Raw genomic sequence first — 10,234 nt, 5'->3', positions numbered from 1 at the left:
CTTAAAGCCTAGGTGAACCCCCTAGCACCCGAAGGAAGCCCCAAGGCTCCCGGAGTGCCGAGAAAGAGGGTCTTTCAGTTCGGAAACGCTGCTCCAAGCGAAGCCCGATTTTCTGTAAAACCCGTTGTAAGTGAGCTACGCCTATGAAATTTTTAATATAGCTTTTAAATAATTATAGTAATGTTATTAGGTCCTTGGAATATTTAATTAGGCTATTATTATAGGTTATATAATGTGGTTATCATATCTTTTTAACCAGTCGCAGTACGAGCGATCCGGTTTGGAGGGTTGCTTGGGTTGTTGGATTCAGAAGTGCTTATATGCCAAAATGATCCTGCCATCCGGTGTTCCATGTCTGGCCTCGTCTTTATATAGTGGGTGAAAAGTACTATGTCGCATTTATATAATAGTAATAATAGTTATACTATTAATTAGTCGCGGTTAACGTTAGACTAAACCCTAGTGATGTTGATACTAGGTTTTGTCGAGGGAAAATTATTTTGAGATAACGAAGCGCTGTTCGAGTGCAGAGTGACCACCTTTCAAGTGAGTTCATAGTCCCTTTCATCTTACACATAGATATGAAGTATTTATTATATAATATACATGTTGTGTGTGCATATTGTCTGAATACTTGCTATCTATGTTTGATGAAAGATTTTTATACATGTTTTAAATGTTTTAAACTGTATATGTATTTTATATCTACAAAATGTGTTGGGTAAAACATTGGTAGATGTAATAGCTGCTGTGTGACTAAATAAAACAATGAGAGGCCTTGTTACGAATGTTATTGATGATCCATTCATCTAGCGGAGTATAGATGACGACCACAGACTATTCTAGACAATCTAGTGGAACGTTAGCAGGCTCACAACCTTTAGGTGCTTATTTGAATTGTGTGTTTACCAGCAGTACTCCTTTCCCCACACAGTTGTCTTATTTGACATGAATTCCTGAGGAATCCCTGAAGCATGTGTTGTCACCCCGATGAAAGTCCTTAGACTAGGTCCCTTATCTTAGATGTTTTAGGGACGTAAAATGAGGATAACGGGAACGGGTAATCGGGTTTGTGTGGTTGATGAAAACAATCAACTTATTTATTGTTGTTGAAAACCTATGTGCTCACCAGACTCCGAAGCCTGACCCACTCAGTCTCTTGTATTACAGGTAGTGGCGCATGAGCATAGATGTTTGGATGAGAGATAAGGGATTATAGGCCTATAAATACGAAATAATGTAGTAAGGCTTATGTTGTACTGTTTATACTTTTGATTTATATCGAACATGACATCCCGAGTCTTTTAATGAAATACATTTCTTTGGAAATGCTTTTGATAAATCTTGATCATATTCTGTTTTGGGATAAATTCCGCAACTCTTTTATTTAAAATGTTACTTTGATTTTCAAGCAAGCATAAACAAAATCGGTCTTTCATGGCCGTGAAAATGGGGACGTCACACTTAAGTAAGACAAGACTAAAATGAACTTGGGATGAACTATCCTAAGAAAAATAAAAAGAATGGATAGAACCGTTGAACCTGATCATAGTTAGTCAAGATGTTAAGAATTGATCTTGCAATTATCTCACAAAATTTTCATTCGATGACAATAGAACCATAAAGCTGTAACATCCCGGAATATCAGAAGTTGAGTTGAAGGGTTAAAAGTGTAAGTGTGAAAGGGCAACTCGACGAGTCCACGAGGGGACTCGGCGAGCAGGGTCGCGACTCTGGTCGCGTGTTAAGTGACCAACTCGGCGAGTAGCATGGGTGGACTCGGCGAGTTGGTGCTGAGTGGAGAAAACCCTAATTCCGGGGGATGAGCGCTATATAAAGAACATAACACTTCTTCCCCAGCCTCCTTACCTTCCCTTTGAGTTCTAAAAACCCTAAATTCGTGTGAGCCTTCCTTGGTGAGAGATTAGAGCCTTGGAGGAGGTAATCTTGGAAGGAAATTGAAGTGCAAGAAGAGTGGATCAAGGGGCTTTGCAGAGAATTGGTTCATTCATCAGCGGGAGCCTTCATTTGAGATAATAATCTCCTATTTGAGCTTTTGTGCATCTAGATCTATCATTTGTGGGGGTTTTGGGGCATAAATGAGGTCCATATCAAGTTTGGTGTAAGATCTAAGGTTGCTACCTCAGATCTAGGTTGTTAATGATCCAGAAAGCCATAAAGTCTATGCTCAAGAGTTGTTGGTGAAGTTCTTTTGTCCCAAACCCTAGCCCTGGAGTGTAAAATGTCTAGATCTCTTTGGATCCACGTAAAGTTTGCCACTTTACGTGATGGATGGCTTGTAGAAGAGTAGATCCATGGAAGAACAACTCGGCGAGTTGGCTACAGATAGCCTTGCACTCGGCGAGTCTGTTCTTGGACTAGGCGAGTTTGGTCGTGAGGTCCTAACTTTTCTTCTGGTTGAGCTTTGAATCGGTGAGTCAAGGGATGACTCGGTGGGTCGAGTATGAAAGGACTCAGAGTTGTTGGACTCGGCGAGTTGAGTCGCGGATTGGGGAAGTTCTGTGCATGAGGACTCGGCGAGTCATTGGGTTGACTCGGTGAGTAGAGTCAGTCAGGGGTTGAATTTGACATTGCCCAAGGGTTGACCAGTTGATTTCCAAGGGCATTTTGGTAATTGTTGGCTTTTTTTGTGTTCAGTGTTTTTGTGTTGGCCAGTGTTGGAGATCGTATCAGTGGTCGGAGCAGCTTGGGTTTATCTGTTCAGTCGACAGTTGCGAGGTGAGTTATCCTCACTATATCGACAGGGTCTACGGCACCAAGGCCAACCCTTTTTCGGATTGTGATTCGGTTATCGTTGTTATGTTATTGCTTTGCTATGATGCATCCTGGTAGTTAGGATGGTATATGTTAGAGACCTGGTTAAGGTCGGAATCCTAGTGTATAGGATGATGCTATGCTAGTGACCGGTTAGGTCGATATCCTGGTTAGGATGATGTTATGCTATGTGATATGCTAGATCGTTTGATTGGATTTCAATTGTTATATGTTTGAATGTTTATGTGCACATGGTTGTTGGACTGGGGTTGGGTTGAGGCGGGTCCTGCTTTGTTCTGTAGGCCAACATACCCAGGGCGGACCAGTTATCCCGAAGGCCCAGCGAGCGGTCCGGATAGGCTGTAGGCCCCAAGAGGACGGACCAGACGTGCCGAGGCTCGGAGAGTGGACCATACCGGCTGAAGGCCCGGTACGGGCGGTCCAGTCATACTGTAGACTTAGGGAGTGGACCAGGTGAATTGAAGGCCCGGTGCTGGCGGACCAATCACACTGTAGACTCGATGTATGTGGTTAGACTCGCAGGGTGGACCAGGTCGACTGAAGGCCGGTGCGGCGGATCAGCCACCCAGTAGACCCGAAGTGCATGGTTGTTCTGTGTTCTGTTATGATATGGCATGTTATACGTGTATGGTATATGTGGTTGGTATTTTAGGGATATATCACTAAGCTTTCGTGCTTACAGTTGTGGTTTAATGTTTTTTAGGTTATTCAGGAGACCGTGGCAAGTCAAAGGCATGATCGTACCGCTCCTCATGTTTTTGTTTTATGATGTGGTTCTAGGAAGACTCTGATAATAATTGTATTGAAAACCTTTTTGTAATAACTTCATGAAACTGGGTTGTTTTTGAAAAAGTTTAAATTGGTTGAAATTTTATGGTCGTTACAAGTTGGTATCAGAGCCTTGGTTTGAGTGAATTGGAGGAACATTCGTGTGAATCTAGTCTCAAATCAAGGAGAGTTTTCAAAAAGAGAATTTAAAATGGTTTTCAAAATGAGTAAAGGAGGACGCGGAGGTACGATCAGCCGGAGCCAGTAAATAACCCCAAAATACCATACATGATATTTGTTTTGAGCTTTGATAGAACAGCATGCTACTACTAGGCTAGGGAATCTTCACGATTTCATGATCATGTTGCCTGATTTATGATGCCTGTTAGCCTAGGGTTTCCTTTGTGGGAGATTCCCAGTGTTCCTCTTGGAGTGAGGGTTGAGTGCTTGTTATGTATGTTCTTCACTAGGGTGTTGTGGTATAATTGATACAAATATGGGTAGGTGTAGAAGGTAGTATGGGCCCGTACTACTAAAAGAACAGGACCCATACGCGTATCAAAGAAACCATGACCTCTAGGGATGGGTTGGGGGTTGGTTCCCAGGTTAGTGGGAAGTATCTGAGATCTTGCTGTGTTTTTCAGTATGGAGGTTTCGAGGCATGCTGGGAGTGGATCCGGATCGGGATCGGGATCAGGAGAGGGCGGTCAGGGTGGATCGGTACGGCCCGAGGTTATTGGTCAAATGAGCACATGCGAGTTAGATGCTAGGAATCGTGAGATCCTGCATGATGAGGTTGCTGCGTTGTTCCGGGCCGAGTTGCCGGAACTGTTCGGGTCGGTCAAGACCGCCATGGTTGAGTATTTTGATGAGCGCTATGCGACTCTCACAGAGACGGCTGCCGTGGCGGCTACAACGGCTGTAGCAGCGGCAGGGGGAGGAGCTGGTCGGGGTTTTCAGTATCGGGACTTTGATAATACGAAGCCTCCTACCTTCGATGGGGTTTAGGACCCGATTGTTGCTATGAGATGGTTGTCGGACGTGGAGGGGTGTTTCTTCACGTGTTTATGCCCTGCTGATCAAAGGGTGAGGTGTGCTCTGAACCTGTTAAGGCTCGGGGCGAAGGATTGGTGGAGATTGACCACGGGGTCGTTTTCGGACGTGCAGAGGGCTGCGGTTTCATGGGATCAGTTTCAGGAGACGTTTAGCACTCCTTATGTGCCGCGAGTTGAGAGAGAGAGGTTGGATCAGGAGTTCCTGGAGCTGAAGCAGGATTTGGAGTCGGTGACGGAGATCACCAGGATGTTCACTGAGAGGGCGATGTTTTGCCCCGAGTTTGTTTCGGAGCAGGCTCAGATGTCCCGATATCTGAGTATGCTCAACAGGGATATCAGGGAGTTTGTGTCTACACAGAGGTGCGAGACCTTGTTAGAGTTGCAGGAGGCCGCTAGGCGGCATGAGTTGGAGATTGAGTTGCAGGTGCGAGAGTAGAGGCAGGCTCTGGTGCAGTCACATCCCGCGCCGAAATGGTCTAAGACCGTTGATTATAGATTGGGAGATCAGAGCAGCCACACTTGTGGAAAGTGTGGGAAGGGTCACACCGGAGTTTGTAGGTTCGGTGGTGCATGCTGCAAGTGCGGAAAGGAGGGGCACTATGCGAGGGATCGTCGGCAGGCAGCCCCGGGTCGGGATTTGAGGATTTGTTATCATCGTCATCAGGTTGGACACTTGAGGGTCAACTGTCTACAGCTTGCTGCAGGACCGGTGCAGGCTCCAACACCGGCCACTTTGAGGATTACGGGTGGAGGTCAGGGTGGAGCGGAGCCCCCAAGGGCTCAGGGTCGTGCTTTTCTGCTTATAGCAGAGGAGTTCAGGTCAGTGCCGGATGCAGCTGCGGGTATGTTTCTTTCTTGATGTTTTGTTATTTTGTGATTATTTTGGAGTATTGTATATTTGCTAGTCTCTTTGTGTGGTTTCTGGTATTGTATTCGTTGTTCCTTGAGGGTTATGGTATGGTTAAGGGTTTGGTGTTGGGAATTTCGTTGGTTATCATTCATGGGGGTTATCAGTGGGAATCTGGCGTTTGGTCTGAATGTTGGGCAACATCTGCAGTCTGAGGAGTGGTTAGCTGAAGGTCGGGTTTCTTTTGAGCCGTGATGATCCGTGTTGATATGTGATTTTGTGAAGGTTACTTGTTCTAGTGGGAACCAGTCCGCGTGTAAGGGATTGTGTTGTGTAGGGTTGATAAGGAAGGTCGGTGATGGCGACCAACGGTTGATAGTCAGTGCTCTAAGTGGGGGAGAATTGGAAAATTCTCCAGAAGATTGATGAGCATGAGAGGTTGTTTAGCTGCTTGGGATTCAGCAGTGGTTCCGTCAGCCAAGAGCATAGGCTGGTATGAGCAAGTGGCAGGCATGCGGGGCGGGATACATACCAAGGGTGATTGATTGTGGAAGGCCTGGGATCAGGCCGGGATTGAGTATGTAAGATGGAGATAGATTTTGGAACCCCTAGAGGGCTAGAACAGTATGCATGGGAGAGTTTCCCAGAGGGATAACTCGGAATGATGAATGCTAGTTGAGCGGTCCGAATAGACTGAAGGTCGGTAGGCGTACTAGTCAGGCCGAAGGCTCAGAGAACGGTCCAGCTAGGCTGAAGGCCCTAGAGGGCGGTCCAGACCTGCTGAAGGTTCTAAGAGTGGACCAGATTGGCTGAAGGCCTGGTAAGGCGGTCCAGTCATGCTGAAGACTCTGCATGTGTTGATAGATCGGTACGAGGATATGGATTGAGTATGTCGCAACGTGTTAGCGTCAGAAGGTATGGCCCCGGCTTTTGATCGTGGTGAGTGGAAGGTAGAGCATGGACTTGAGACTCCTTGCGGGTGGATTCAGAGCATGTGTGGTGCATGGGATAGCGGTTATGCTATAAGAGAATGGTGTAGTATTGGGTGAGAACCATGGCACTTGTCAGAGTGACAAGGCGGCTAAGTGGATTTCCTTGGTAAGGAATGGGAAAGGAATGTAACTCCAAGAGGGAGTGTAAGTTCACGGAAGTGAAAGCAGTAGCGCAGAGTTATGATTGGGGTGTTCCAATCATGGTTGATGAGCAGTGTGTCTGCGGATGTTGTATAGAATCACATCCGGGTTGGATGTTTGCTGAGGTCATGGAAGAAATTTCCGTGGGTGTAGAGCCAAAAGGCTCGGAAGGAATGCAGGGATGGAATCTTGGATTTCCATTTTGATTTTGATCAAGGATTTATGTATGTGGTAGAAATTCATCCTGGGGGATGTTTGGAGGTGTCATCAGTGTATCGGGTTTTCCCAACCCGAAGATGCTAGAGCCAGTTCAGCATGTGTATGAGATTGCGGTGGAGAACTCTTGGGAGTTGTTTTGAGGCTAAAGGATGTGTCATCTTGTCAGCATGGAGTGGATAAAGTTGGGCTCAAACTGGGAATTCCGGTGGTTCATGGTTATTTTTAACTCGTATGAGTCGAGTGATTGTTGTGTTTTGGAGCGAGTGAAGTATCATGGAATTATACTCAGTTGATAAGTTGATAAGTTGGTAAGTGTGGTTATCAGAGGACGAGGCTGGTGGCTGGCTTGAGGCGGTGATCAGAACACCGCGAGAAGAAAAATTGGGGTATGGGTTTTGGTGGTTGTGTTTTGAGGAACCTGGTCTGGTTAATGCCAGGTGGTGCATTGCGAGAGTAGTCCTGGAGATGTGTTGCCGTAGGCTTCGAGGACGAAGCCTAATTTAAGTGGGGGAGAATTGTAACATCCCGGAATATCAGAATTTGAGTTGAAGGGCTAAAAGTGTAAGTGTGAAAGGGCAACTCGGCGAGTCCACGAGGGGACTCGGCGAGCAGGGTCGCGACTCTGGTCGCGTGTTAAGTGACCAACTCGGCGAGTAGCATGGGTGGACTCGGCGAGTTGGTGCTGAGTGGAGAAAACCCTAATTCCGGGGGATGAGCGCTATATAAAGAACATAACACTTCTTCCCTAGCCTCCTTACCTTCCCTTTGAGTTCTAGAAACCCTAAATTCGTGTGAGCCTTTCTTGGTGAGAGATTAGAGCCTTCGAGGAGGTAATCTTGGAAGGAAATTGAAGAGCAAGAAGAGTGGAGCAAGGGGATTTGTAGAGAATTGGTTCATTCATCAGTGGGAGCCTTCATTTTAGGTAATAATCTTTTGTTTGAGCTTTTGTGCATCTAGATCTATCAATTTTGGGGGTTTTGGGGCATAAATGAGGTCCATCTTAAATTTGGTGTAAGATCTGAGGTTGCTACCTCAGATCTATGTTGTTAATGATCTAGAAAGCCATAAAGTCTATGCTCAAGAGTTGTTGGTGAAGTTCTTTTGTCCCAAACCCTAGCCCTGGAGTGTAAAATGCCTAGATCTCTTTGGATCCACGTAAAGTTTGCCACTTTATGTGATGGATGGCTTGTAGAAGAGTAGATTTATGGTTTAGAGCTTCTGCATGGCTTGGAAAGCCTCTGTATGGCTTCAGATCTAGAGGTACTCGGCGAGTCACAAGGGTGTACTCGGCGAGTTGCTTGAACATAGGCTGGAACTCGACGAGTTGGAAGAACAACTCGACGAGTTGGATGAATATGGGCAGGAACTCGGCGAGTTAGAAGAACAACTCGGCGAGTTGGTTGCAGATAGCCTTGCACTCGGCGAGTCTGATCTTGGACTCGGCAAGTCTGGTCGTGAGGTCCTAACTTTTCTTCTGGTTGAGCTGTGAATCGGTGAGTCAAGGGATGACTCGGTGAGTCGAGTGTGAAAGGAATCAAAGTTGTTGGACTCGGCGAGTCTCTGGGTGACTCGGCGAGTTGAGTCGCAGATTGTGGAAGTTCTGTGCACGGGGACTCGGCGAGTCATCGGGTTGACTCGGCGAGTAGAGTCAGTCAGGGGTTGATTTTGACTTTGACCAAGGGTTGACCAGTTGATTTCCAGGGGCATTTTGGTAATTATTGGCTTTTGTTTTGAGTTCAGTGTTTTGGTGTTGGCCAGTGTTGGAGATCGTATCAGTGGTCGGAGCAGCTTGGGTTTATCTGTTCAGTCGGCAGTTGTGAGGTGAGTTATCCTCACTATATCGACAGGGTCTACGGCACCAAGGCCGACCCTTTATCGGATTGTGATCCGGGTATGGTTGTTATGTTATTGCTTTGCTATGATGTATCCTGGTAGTTAGGATGGTATATGTTAGAGACCTGGTTAAAGTCGGAATCCTGGTATATAGGATGATGCTATGCTAGTGACCGGTTAGGTCGGTATCCTGGTTAGGATGATATAATGCTATGTGATCTCCTAGATCGGTTGATTGGATGTGAATTGTTATATGTTTGAATGTTTATGTGCACATGGTTGTTGGACTGGGGTTGGTTTGAGGCGGGTCCTGCTTTGTGCTGTAGGCCAACATACCCAGGGCGGACTGGTTATCCCGAAGGCCCAGCGAACGGTGCGGATAGGCTGTAGGCCCCAAGAGGGCGGACCAGACGTGCCGAGGCTCGGAGAGTGGACCAGGCCGACTGAAGGCCCACTGCGGGCGAACCAGTCATATTGTAGACTCACGGAGTGGACCAGGTGGATTGAAGTCCCGGTGCGGGCGGACCAATCACACTGTAGACTCGATGTATGTGGTTAGACTCAGAGGGTGGACCTGGTGGAGTGAAGGCTGGTGCGGCGGACCAGTCACCTAGTAGGCCCGAAGTGCATGGTTGTTATGTGTTCTGTTATGATATGACATGTTATGCGTGTATGGTATATGTGATTGGTATTTTAGGGATATCTCACTAAGCTTTCGGGCTTACAGTTATGGTTTAATGTTTTTCAGGTTCTTCAGGAGACCGTGGCAAGGCAAAGGCGTGATCGTACTGCTCCTCATGTTTATGTTTTATGATGTGGTTCTGGGAAGACTCTGATAATAATTGTATTGAAAACCTTTTTGTAATAACTTCATTAAACTGGGTTGTTTTTGAAAAAGTTTAAATTGGTTGAAATTTTATGGTCATTACAAAAGCACAACTAGAACAACTCCTCTAGGTGAGTAAGGAGGGATGGTCAGTTGCATCCCCAATGGAACATGCATATAATGAAGAACATCTTTAGTAGGGATAAAGCAGATGGACGGGCTTGCGTGGAGCTCTTCTTTAGGTGTACACTCTTATCATGAAAGTTGCATGATCTTACGTCTGTCAGCCACTCTCAAGTGTGATTGGGTTTCATCGTTCAGGCATCGTTGTAGGAATCAATTCACTTAGTGTTGGCCCAAACCTCCCGTAGTATCCGACTCGACAGTCTACCTAACATCACCAATTTGCAAAAATAACTCAATCTATATATAGTAAAACATTCCTAAATAAATGATCAAGCAAACGTCAGGTGAACAAAATATGAGAAAATTTTGTTCAATAATCGAACCAGTCACCCATTTAGGATAAACGCCGCTTGGAATTTGCTTGAGCCTCTTGTATATTAATTATGTGAATGAAATACTTGAAGGTAATGCACCAACATATCAAATTTTTTCTTTATATCAAGAAAACATTTTTACTCGAAATTTGTTTCCCAAAACTATGTAAGTGGAACCAAAAGGTCATAATAATAATCTGAATGGTCTAAGTGTGAAAATGACCATGTGTGGAGCATAAAGTTGTAAGCTCCTTTTC

This window comes from Lactuca serriola, chromosome 5 (assembly GCF_051521515.1).
Source record: "Lactuca serriola cultivar US96UC23 chromosome 5, Lser_US96UC23_V15, whole genome shotgun sequence".
Lineage (NCBI taxonomy): Eukaryota > Viridiplantae > Streptophyta > Magnoliopsida > Asterales > Asteraceae > Lactuca > Lactuca serriola.
Note: the sequence above shows the minus strand (reverse complement) of the source record.